General features: G+C 42.5%; 1 protein-coding gene across 1 annotated transcript in view; it reads right to left on the bottom strand.

Annotated features, from left to right (window-relative positions):
* The window catches only part of cntn1 (contactin 1), a 199,569-nt gene extending 187,695 nt beyond the window's left edge, over positions 1–11,874 (bottom strand). The window contains exon 1 of the mRNA XM_062982480.1: positions 11,733–11,874. The gene's annotated coding sequence lies outside the window, so the exon portion shown is untranslated. The remainder of the gene's footprint in view (positions 1–11,732) is intronic.
* Between the last annotated feature and the right edge of the window lie 247 nt (positions 11,875–12,121).

Genomic DNA, 12,121 nt, shown 5'->3' with positions numbered 1-12,121 from the left:
GATGATTTTACAGTAACTTCTGGCAGAAGCATACCACAGAATTGCTTGTAAGACCCAGAAAAGTCATGTTTTGTTGGATTCTGGTACAGGGGTTGTATCATAACCATAATTACATGCTTCATAAACAACTATGCTTCCAGCAAACAGCAAGAAGATCACATTGGCCTTCTGCACTGGGAACCCTAAATCTGAAACCCATCCAAACTAGTTACAAATCAATCATTTTATGGATGAACCCTTATGGCAGGGGTCCCCAAACTAAGGCCCGGGGGCCGGATGCGGCCCATCAAAGCTATTTATCCGGCCCCCACGGCACAAGGGCAGAAGGGAGTTGGACTAAATGACCCAAGGGTCTCTTCTTCTCTTACAACCCCTATTATTATTATTATTATTATTATTATTATTATTATTATTATTATTATATTGTATGACACAGCAAACAAGATAGATATGCTGGATTTCATAACACAAAATCACATTATTATTATTATTATTATTATTATTATTATTATTATTATTAACATTGAGGCTGGGTGGCCATCTGTCAGGGGTGCTTTGCTAGTGCTTTTGGTGCACAAAGGCAAAAGGGGGTTGGACTTAATGGCCCAAGGGGTCTCTTCCAACCCTTATTATTATTATTATTATTATTATTATTATTATTATTATTATTATTATTATTAACATTGAGGCTGGGTGGCCATCTGTCAGGGGTGGGTTGCTAGTGCTTTTGGTGCACAAAGGCAAAAGGGGGTTGGACTTAATGGCCCAAGGGGTCTCTTCCAACCCTATTATTATTATTATTATTATTATTATTATTATTATTATTATTATTAACATTGAGGCTGGGTGGCCATCTGTCAGGGGTGCTTTGCTTGTGCTTTCAGTGCACAAAGGCAGAAGGGGATTGGACTCAATGGCCCAAAGGGTCTCTTCCAACACACTTTTTTATTATTGTTGTTGTTGTTGTTATTTATTATTATTATTGCTCGGTGGCCAACTATAGTCCGGCCCTCCAATGGTCCGAAAGTCCGTGAACCGGCCCCCTGTTTAAAAAGTTTGGGGACCCCTGCCTTATGGCATAGACTACCAAGATCTTTTATTATGAAAATGAAGACAAGTATTTAGAAAATCCAAGAACTTGCTATCCAAGAAGGTGGTACCCAGGTAAAGACTATTATTCAGTGACGTCAGATATCAAATTTGAAATTCAGAGTATATAATCAGAGGAGTGTAAATGAGATACAGATTGTAAAGTGCTGGAGCTGGAAAACCTGGGTAAACCCCATGAACATCACTCTGACAGTAAAATATCATTGTGAAAGGACAAGTTTGCTGGTAAAATTGTCTATCTGAAGAAAACTATGTCAAACAGGCATTTCGGCAAAAAAAAACCCTATTAATTCATATATTTCCCCCCCAGTTCATCTAAAAATATTATCCAAATATTAATGATAATACTTTTTATGAATGCCACTGTCTCCAAGTCTTATTACCAGAAGAGAACAGGGTGTTGGGAGAGAGTAGGTAAAAATCATGTATAAAAGATCATATAATTATGTTTGAAATCAGCCTTCCCCCAACCTGCTTCTCTCCAAATGAGTTGGGCTACAATTCCATTACTCCTTAGCAGGACATGCTGACTTGGATGATGGAGGTGGAAGTAAGCACCAGGTTGTTTTGTGTAAATTGAGAGGGAAACAATGACAACTTAGTTTCATATTCAAATCACTCATAGGAATTCTATGCTTCATATAGAAACAGACAATGGAAAGGTGAAAGATAAGAACCATGTATCTGAAAATGGTTTCGGGACTGCCCAAGCTTGAGCAGCCACAAGCACTGAATGATTGCTGGTATGCTTCATGCTTCGACACAGCAATTTTCAACTTGGAAGCTCCTTGTCCCTTTTTGTTATTTGTGCCTCAGAGGTGTCTGGCAAGCAAGAAGAACAATGAACAAACACAAATTGAATTCAAAGTCTCCTCCTCCTTCAGCTTCTGGCAGGCTAAACCATGATTCAGCTGGTTTCAACTTCTCCGACTTTTCCTTCTCTTTCTTTGGATCCTTCTTTAATATTTAATATTCAGAATCTATTGAATGTATGCAGTATGAGGAAGGACCCTTTCCATCCAATATAAGGAAGGGCCCTTTCCACGGCCATCCAGATGTGATGTTGCAAGTCCCAGCAGCCCCTGATAGCATAGTACTGTAGTCCAGAAATCTCTGGAGGCCAGATATTGCCCACACCTGACAGAATTGGATCAATGTGTGCACTTGTCACAGGAGATAGAACTATGCACTAGGGGTGGCAATTCAGTTAAACCCCATTCTGTTTTCAGTGTCCCAAATGTGGTGTGCCCCCCCCCCCCGGAACTTCCCGAATTTGAGTGAGCAAAAATCCATTTTTGGGTCCAGCTGAAAGATCCATTTTTGATCTGGGAAGATCCAGCCCATTGGCAGCAATGAGAGAAAAATGGATCGGGGGAGGGGGGGTACACCAAATATTTGTCTAACTGTAACTCCTGCTCTCAGACTCCCTGTCACCACATGTTACTGTTTTATTAACTTGATGCAGCTGCAGGGCGGGCAAGGAGGACCTACATCAATGAACATCAGCATTAGTCACAGTTAATAAACTGCAAGTTTGTGGGAGATGAGAGCGTCATTGGACTCATTGGACTGACCCAAAAGCCCTAATTTGGTAAACTATGTAACTCATGTTTTGCCTGTGAAACAAACTACAACAGCAACCTTCTAGAAATCCAGTATCCAATATGCATCCATCCAACTTTGTCTGATCCATTATCCAAAACTCAAAGTCTATTTTGAAGAAGGAGTAAGTCTCATTGGACTTGCCCTGGGACTCCCTTCCCTGACAAACTCTACAGCCTACTCCCAATAGCCAAGGCACCTAAGAAGGATAGAAACAAACAAGCATTACCAAGGCCATAACAGTAGCAGCCAAGCTAAAACCAACAGCAACCACTCTTAACCCTTGCTTGGAAAACAACTTTACCTTAAACCTGTCCTCTTGAAATCAAGCTGGGGAGGATTAAAGGCAATGTTACTGCATTGCATGCAGGCATATATCAATGGCTTTCATAGCTTGAAAGAAAAGGTCCCTCCCTGTTTCTGTCAAAGCAGCACCAAACCTGAGTGGCACTGTGCAATGCAGAAGGTAGGAACAAACTGCAGTGGCAACCAGCTACTATCCCCTTGATTGGAGAACTGCTTAACCCTGAAGTTGGGTAGGATTAAAGGCAATGTTACTGCATTGCATGCAGGTGTATATCAATGGTTTTCAAAGCAGTAGGGTTTTTTTTTTAAATGATAGCTTGCTTGAAAGAAAAGGAGTGTCCCTGTCACAGCTCCACACAGAGATATACTATTTTAAGCTTTGTTAGAAGGGTTCAGTTTTTTTACTGAACTTTATGGCAGGGAACTGTTGTGATTTCCCTTTAAGAACATGCCCCTCCCCCAAGTGGGGCCTAATGGTTGGCCATTTCCACTGCTTTCTTGCAGTCAAACATTTGCAAGAAGATGTAAACACATCCTATGTAGAGAAGTTGGTGCCAAAAGTCTGGGTTAACAACCTTGCCACTGGTGTATCAGAGAGACAAGGTGAGGAAAGGCACAGAAAAAAGAGAAAAGTAAGCATGCAGGATCTATGCTTGAGTCAAGCTTACAATTGATCTTACATATTTTTGCTGTTAGACTCAGGGAGGAGTTAGAATTCTAATTTTATTTAATTTCTTGTGAACTGTGTTCATCACCTAGCTGTGAATCCATCCCTGGCAAGATTAGAACACCTAAGAGTAGACATAGCTTGGGGGACAGAACAGTCCCAGTCACTGTCAAAACATCTTGTCCGAGTGGAAGCCAATCCATTTCCATTTTCCAACATTCTAAGTTTGCCAGGCAGTCATCAGGCATGCAGCAACAGCAACACTGACTCAGTCTCTTTGCCTATGATATGAATTGAGGTAAGGAGAGACAGCCAAAAGAAGTCTTGTTCACAAAAGACAATGTTTTGGGATTTATGAATTGTGGAGGCATACATCTGTTCGTCCTGACTCCATTTGAAACCAGAGGATGGGAGTGCTTAAAGGCAATGCAATGGGATACAAAAGAGCCAAGATTTCAAAGCAATTACAGTTCAGTTTTTTGCTTCTGCCCATATCAGTCCCATCCCCATCCTCATTCCCATCCCCAAGCTGCATGGGATGGTGCCTCATAATATGCATCCACAACCCACTGGTTGAGAGATGTTTGACGTCTTTCCCTAGGCTAACTTTGGCACTGAAGTGCAGGCACATTGCCTGCTTCAGATCAAATGGATTAAGGTAGAAATGTATACAAACTGAAGGAACAAGACCTTCCAGGTGCAGTGGGAGGGGGGGCAGATGCAACCGGAGTCAACTGGGGGGGGGGGGGGGGGCGATGCATCTCTGAATCCACCCCAGACACAAATGCTACCTCCTCCTCCTCCACTGGTACTACTGGGAATTTGAAATGCCAGTGACAGTTATATCTCAGAGGCCTCAATGGCATGAGGCTGAGCAACAGCATCAGTTCCCAAAAAAGATGTTCTTTGAACTTTTGGTGGTGTCATGGGAGGATCTTATTGAGATTCAATTGCAGTTTTCCCTCTCCATCTCCCTATAGTTCCCCTGAAAGCCACTGACCCCTGACCCTGACCCTGCAGCAGCACCAGCACCAGCAGCCAGTACACATCATCATCATCATCATCAACAACACAAGAACACAGTATAACACAGCAAACGAGATATATATGCTGGATTTCATATCACTAAATCACAAATCGAACACTTCCCAAGCGTTTAGGACTGTGTGATGTATTTTCGAATGATGCGTAGAGATCCAAGTAACGTGCCCTTTTGCAGTTTACAGATAATAATTTTGTCAATGTTTCTTGTTTTCAAATGCCAGCTGAGATCTTTTGGCATGGCACCCAGTGTGCCAGTTACCACTGGGACCACCTGTACTGGTTCATGCCTTTACAGTTCGTTTTTGAGGTCCGGATAACAACTGAGTTTTTCCTGTTGTTTTTCATCAATTCGACTAACACCTGGTATGGCGACATCAATAATTCAAATTTTTTTTATTTTCTACAACCATGAGGTCTGGTGTATCGTGTTCCAAAACTTTGTCAGTCTGGATTTGAAAGTCCCACAGTATTTTTTCCATGTTCATTTTCCACTACCTTTGCAGGTTTGTGATCCCACCAGTTCTTTACTATTGGCAGGAGGTACTTGAGGCATAAGTTCCAATGAATCATTTAGGCCACATAGTTGTGCCTCTGTCTGTAGACTGTGCAATTTTCTTGCAGCAGCTGAGGATATGATCAATGGTTTCATCGGCTTCCTTGCAAAAGCTGCATTTTGGGTAAACAGCTGATTTTTCGATCTTGGCCTTAATTGCATTTGTTCTGATTGCTTGCTCCTGGGCTGCAAGAATCAGGCCTTCTGTCTCTTTCATCAGTGTTCCATTAGTGAGCCATAACCAGTTCTTCTCCTTATCAACTTTTCCTCCGATTTTGTCAAGGAATTGCCCATGCAATGCTTTGTTATGCCAGCTGTCAGCTCTGGTTTGTAGTGCAGTTTTCTTGTACTGATTCTTTGTCTGCTGTGCTTTGAGAAGTTTCTGATTATTGACTTCAATCAAAGCAGGTTCTTCACTTTCCTTTACATATTCTACCAGTGCATGTTTTTCTTCTCCTTTGTTTTATTTGTAAAAGTCCTCTGCCACCATACCTTCTAGGCATATTATTATTATTATTATTATTATTATTATTATTATTATTATACCAGAATATATTTTATTATATGTTTGTATGTTATATTAAGTATGTATTTTATTATATTATTACAAATATTGATGTAGTATTGCTTTTTATGTTTGGGTGGACGGATAGGCTCAGGCTTCTTGTGTGAGAGAAACGTGCATGCACACACAAGCCACAAGGAAAAAGGCTAGAGTCAAAGGAACAACAATAATTTTTTATGGAGAAGAAATGTTTTTGAGGAGGAAGGCTAGACTGGTGCAGATACACAAGCAGAGGCACACACACACAAGCCTGATGGTGAGAAGCAAGTGCAGGCATTTTTTTTAGAGTATTTGTGAAGGACAGGTGAGAGAGAAGAGATTAGAAGCCTGGGTGCTGTGTGTCAAGGCTAGGCTTCAAGATGGAATCAAGCTTGCCTAATATTTTTAAAGCACACCAGTCAAGGGAGACCTTCTGCCTTCTTCATACACACATCCCACCACTACACTTCCCAATTAAATTAAAATAATACATGAAATAAATGAAATGATGAGAGGATGAAAAAATATAAGGAGAGGAGAGAAGCAGTTGGGTGAGTTAAGCAAAGCAAGTCACCCTAATATTTTAAAGCAAAGCACAAACAAACACTCACCCACCCAAGAGATGGTCTTTCTCCCTACCCAAACGTACACACCCACTCTCCAGCAACTCCCAGTCCCACTACAAATAAAGTATAAAGAAAAATAATAAAATAAAATAAAATAAATTGAATTGCCAAAGAAATAGATTGCTATTTCTATTGGAGTCTAGTCTAATACTAAGCATTGTAGGTAAATGGGAAGTGAAATAAACGATGAGATGTGAGCAGCACTGAGAATGTATCACCACCAGCAGACTGGGAGAATGATCTGTCTCTCTCAAAAGCCAGGATGCAACTGAGAAATGGAGGTGCTCACCCCAGTATATATAGATCTGGCTTGGCTAAGACACGTCATGGCTTTCTTCTCTTTTGATTGACTCAACAGGCAGGGCTCACAAGGAAACCCAGGTGCGCAATTGCCTCTCCTCGCTTCACGTGTTCCCGAACTGAAAGTGAAAGTAGCCGTGGCTGGCAGCTGCATGAACTGTTGCAGCCAAAACAAAGATGGTGGCAATACCCATGCCATTACAACTGGCCAAAACAGTCGAAAGAGCTGGAGCCTGCTTTTAAAAATGGATCCTTGTACAGCCCTACTATGCACTACAATTATCTATACTTTTGTTTATACCATGTTACTAACCAAGGTTTCACTTGAATTATTTTATGGTCATAAACTATAAAACATATCGTATGTAATAAATAAAATTCTATCTTTATTTTCAATTTTTATTTTTGAGTAGTCATGAATGAGAAGTAAAGAAAGGAATAACTTCCATCAAAGTCCAATAAACACATTTCTTCATACTTTATTTTTATTTCCTAAATAGGACTAAATGTTAAATAGAACTCGTAAGTGGGAGATCATGGGAATATTTGTGTGAGATGTGACTATAACAAACATGAACTGAAACATATATAACAACATTTTTTTAAAATGCATTTCAGATAGGGTTATCAAGAAAACAAATTTCAGTTTTCAAATTACTCTATAAATATATAAAGTTTAGACACAAATTGTTAAGATCTAGATGCTTTCTGCAATGCAACCAGTTGTTACCCAAAATGGCTACAGCAGTATTGCAATTGATGCATGAACTACAACAAAAGCTATTCATGCCTGCATTATTCATATACACACACTCTTGCTCTCTCTCTCTCTTTCTCTTGATATATATATATATATATATATATATATATATATATATATATTGCAGTCCTGAATAGCTTTTATGTATATTAATGAGAGTTTACATAGTGCAGTGGTTTGAGTGCCAGAAAATGATATTGGAAACAAGAGTTCAAATCCCCATTCAACCCTGGAAGCCCTGGATGACTTTAGGCAAGTCACACTCTCTCAGCGTCAGAGGATGACAAAGGCCAAGCCCTTGTGAACTAATCTCACATAGAATATCCCATGATAGGTTCATTTTAGGGTCACCATAAATTGAAAACAACTTGAAGGCACAAAACAACAACAAATATATCTAAACGGCATATATATGATATAAAATATCCTGCTTAATAAACAAAACTACATAGCTCAGCCTTTCTCCAAGTAGCTCCATGCAAGCCCAGACTGCTTTTATTTAACCTTCCATTTCCTCCTGGAAGCTGCTGAAATTTGAAAAAAGTTAAATGCCATCTTTCAGAATACCCCTAGCTGAATAAATGAATTGGGTCTCCATAATTTAACAAGTGACTTGAAGGTACATGTGCAGTTGCAATACTGGATCTAGGTCCTAAGGTGCATACAATGTAATTTGACCTCACTTTCACTGACATAGCTCAATACTATAGAAGCCAGGGAATTGTAGTTTGGTGAGATCCCAGCACTCTGGTAGAAAAGTGAAGACCTTGTAAAATGACAAGTCCCATGATCCCACTGCACTGAGTCTTGGCAGTTAAAGTGGTGTCAAACTGCATTAATTCTACAGTTTAGACATATCCTTATACACTGCTCTTTCAAGCTGTCTTCACAATATTCAGTCACAGTCCGAATAATACAGTTCCTATAAGAATCCTTCTTTCAATTTCTAACACAAATCGATAATCCCTTGCACAGGGTTCAACCTATGAACGTAGTAACTGCCTCACGCTGGATAATTTTTCTACAGAAGTGAAATGTCACACACTACTCCAAAGCCAGCATCATGCTGGGTCTTCTCCACAGTGAATACTCCCATACATTTAGCCAACGCATAAATTGGCAGCTACTTGGGAAAGCCTGTTATCCCACTAAACATGTCATCTCTGTGTGTGTATGGGCAAAATCAAGTCTGCAAAGAATCCTGTTCTTTCTTCTTGCCGCCCCTTGTTTGCAGCAAAACCACACAATCTTCCTTAGCTCCAGTGCAGTTGAGACCTGGCTTGAGAGACACTATTGTAATTTTCTAAAGGTACATTGGGCTTTCGGTATCTGCTAGGATTTGGTTCCTGGGTTTCTGTAGATACAAAAATCATGGATGCTCAGGTCCCATTCTATATAATGGCATGGTAAAATGGAGTCCCTTATATATTATTCAACAAAAGGCTTGCTTTTCGGAACATATTTTTGGAATACAGAAGACTCTCAGTCAACCAGGACTTGATAATCAGTTTAAAAAGAAAGAAAGAAAGAAAGAAAGAAAGAAAGAAAGAAAGAAATAATGCTTTAAATAGAAATTAAAATATAAGGCAGTAAAACTGGATTACATTAAGTTAGGTCTGTATTTAATCATCTTAATGTGCTTTTAATTCCTGTATTTCAAGATGAATATCAAGTCAATACAGAGTTTATGGTATGGCATAGTATGGAGTATAATAGATGGAGGGAAGTCATGGTCCCACTCTCTTCTGCTTTGGCCAGACCTCCCCTGGAATATTGTCTCCAGTTCTGGGCACCGCAGTTCAAGAAGGATATGGGCAAACTAGCATGTGTCCAAAAACCAAAACAATCCAAGGTTTGGAAGCCAAGCCCTATGAGGAAAGGCTGAGGCAACTGAGTCTGTTCAGTTTGGAGAAAAGAAGGCTAAGAGGGGACATGAGAGCCATATTTAAATATTGGAAAGGGTGTCACGTCAAGGAATTTGTTTTCTGCTGCTTTAGAGCCCTTTCACGCAGCCACATAAACCAGAATATCAAGGCAGATAATCCACAATATCAGCTTTAAATTGGGTTATCTGAGTCCAGATCTTGGAGTCCTCGTGGACTAAAAGTTAAACATGAGCCAACAATACAATGAGGCAGCCAAAAGCCAATGGGATTTTGGCCTGCATGAATAGAAGTACAGTGTCTAGATCCAGGGAAGTCATGCTACCCCGCTATTCTGCCTTGGTCAGACCACACCTGGAATCACACTGTGTCCAATTCTGGGCACCACAATTGAAGGGAGATGTTGACAATCTGGAATGTGTCCAGAGGAGGGTGATTAAAATGATCAAGGGTCTGGAGAACAAGCCCTGTGAGGAGCGACTTAAAGAGCTGGGCATGTTTAGCCTGCAGAGGAGAAATAATGATGGTCATGTATAAATATGTGAGGGGAAGTCATAGGGAGGAGGGAGGGAGCTTGTTTTCTGCTGCCCTGGAGACTAGGATGTGGAAAAATGGCTTCAAACTATAGGAAAGGAGATTCAACCTGAACATTAGGAAGAACTTCCTCACTGTGAGAGCTGTTCAGCAGTGGAACGCTCGGCTCCGGAGTGTGGTGGAGGCTCCTTCTTAGGAGGCTTTTAAGCAGAGGCTGGATGGCTATCTGTCAAGTGTGTTTTGAATGTAATTTTCAGTTCAAAGCAGATAACGTGAGATTTTATAAAGTTGTGTGGAAAAGGCCTTAGAGACTAGGACATAGCGCAATAGATTCAAATGGCAGGAAAAGAGATCCCACCTAAACATTACTTCTTGATGTTAAGTGCTGTTCAGCAGTGAAATACAATGCCTTGGAGCCTGGTTCTCTGGAGGTTTTTAAACAGAGGCTGGATGACAATCTGTCAGGACTGCTTTGATTGTGTGTTCCTTCATGGCAGAGAGTTGAATGGGGCCCTTCTACACAGCCCTATATGTCTGAATATCAAGGCAGAAAATCCCACATTATCTGAGTGTGGATTCAGATAACCCAGTTCAAAGCAGATATTGTAGGATTTCCTGCCTTGATATTCTGGGATATAGGGCTGTGTGAAAGGGCCCTAGGATTCTATGATTAGGTGGCTCAGTGTGTTAAAGCGCTGAGCTGCTGAACTTGCAGACCGAAAGGTCCCAGGTTCAAACCCGGGGAGCGGAGTGAGCACCCGCTGTTAGCTCCAGCTTCTGCCAACCTAGCAGTTCGAAAACATGCAAATGTGAGTAGATCAATAGGTACCACTCTGGCAGGAAGGTAACAGCGTCCCATGCCATCATGCCGGCCACATGACCTTGGAGGTGTCTACGGACAATGCCGGCTCTTCGGCTTAGAAATGGAGATGAGCGCCAACCCCCAGAGTCGGCCACGACTGGATTTAACGTCAGGGGAAACCTTTACCTTTAACTATTATGTAATAGCAATCTCCGAAGCAACCAAAAACAACATTTTTCACTGAGGCCCCTTCCACACAGATGAATAAAATCTCACATTATCTGCTTTGAACTGGGATACATGCCAGTGTGGACTCAGATAACCCAGTTCAAAGCAGATATTATGGGGTCTTCTGCCTTGATATTCTGGGTTATATGGCTGTGTGGAAGGGCCCTGAGAGTGTACGGCGGATGGTGGGATCCCTGGGTGCAGAGCCCGTGGATGGGGAGGACCGAGTGCATCTGCATGTCACGCCAGCTGCATTGCATGGAGAAGGCACAGCCTCCGCCAGAGCACCCAAGGCGTTACGCAACCCGACGGGGCTGGAGAAGCAATGCGCCTTGGATGGAATTGGGGAAGCTCCAAAATAAATAGATGGGAAGCATTCAGGGTTGGGGGGCGAATCAGGCGCGAAAAGGAGAGGGGGGTCTGGAAGGCGCTGTGTGAGGCGACGCGGTGTCATCCCTGACCCACATTTGCTGCATCCTTTTTTTTTTCTCCTCTCCTTCCCGCGTCATCGCTTGGGCGAAAAAGCAGCTTCTTGGGGAGACTTGAGTCTCAAAGTTGGGCCCCTTGAATGACAGCTTCTTCTCGGCTCTGGACCCCAGAAGTAGGAAAACACCTCCACCCAAGACCCCTCTTTTCCTGAGGCACGCCCTTCCCCAGGAGGTCAACCACCAGCCTCCCACAAACCCACGAAAGGTGGGCTCGCCTTTCGCCGCAGTGAAGGGAAGCCACCCTTTTCTGCCTGCCTCGGAGAAGGAGGGAAAGGCGAGGCTTACCTGGTCTGAGGGGATGCTGCGCTGGACCGGCGAGTGGCGAGAAGGCTTCCCGCCTCAGCACCTGGGAAGCGCGCGCCCACTCTCCCACCCACCCACTCACTCACCCGCTCCTCTCCTCCTCCTCCTCCTCCTCCTCTTGACAACCAAATGCCCGCCTTTCCCTGGGGGACTCTGAGCTTTGCCAGCCTATTGGGGGGCTCGAGGAGGACAGCGGAGAGAGGGGAGAGCAAGCCGAGCGCTGATTGGACAAGGGTGATGTCACTCTGGTGCCTGACAACCAAGGGTGGAGGGGGGGGGGGAGACGTGACTGAGTCGGAGTAACGCGAGCGTCTCATTGCTGAGGAGACCCCCGAGTTAAGAGGAGACGGCGAGAATAGAGTAATACCAAT

The sequence above is a fragment of the Anolis carolinensis genome, chromosome 5, assembly GCF_035594765.1.
Source record: "Anolis carolinensis isolate JA03-04 chromosome 5, rAnoCar3.1.pri, whole genome shotgun sequence".
Classification (NCBI taxonomy): Eukaryota; Metazoa; Chordata; class Lepidosauria; order Squamata; family Dactyloidae; genus Anolis; species Anolis carolinensis.
The sequence above is the reverse complement of the archived record's forward strand: the minus strand, read 5'-3'. Positions and strand labels throughout refer to the sequence as shown.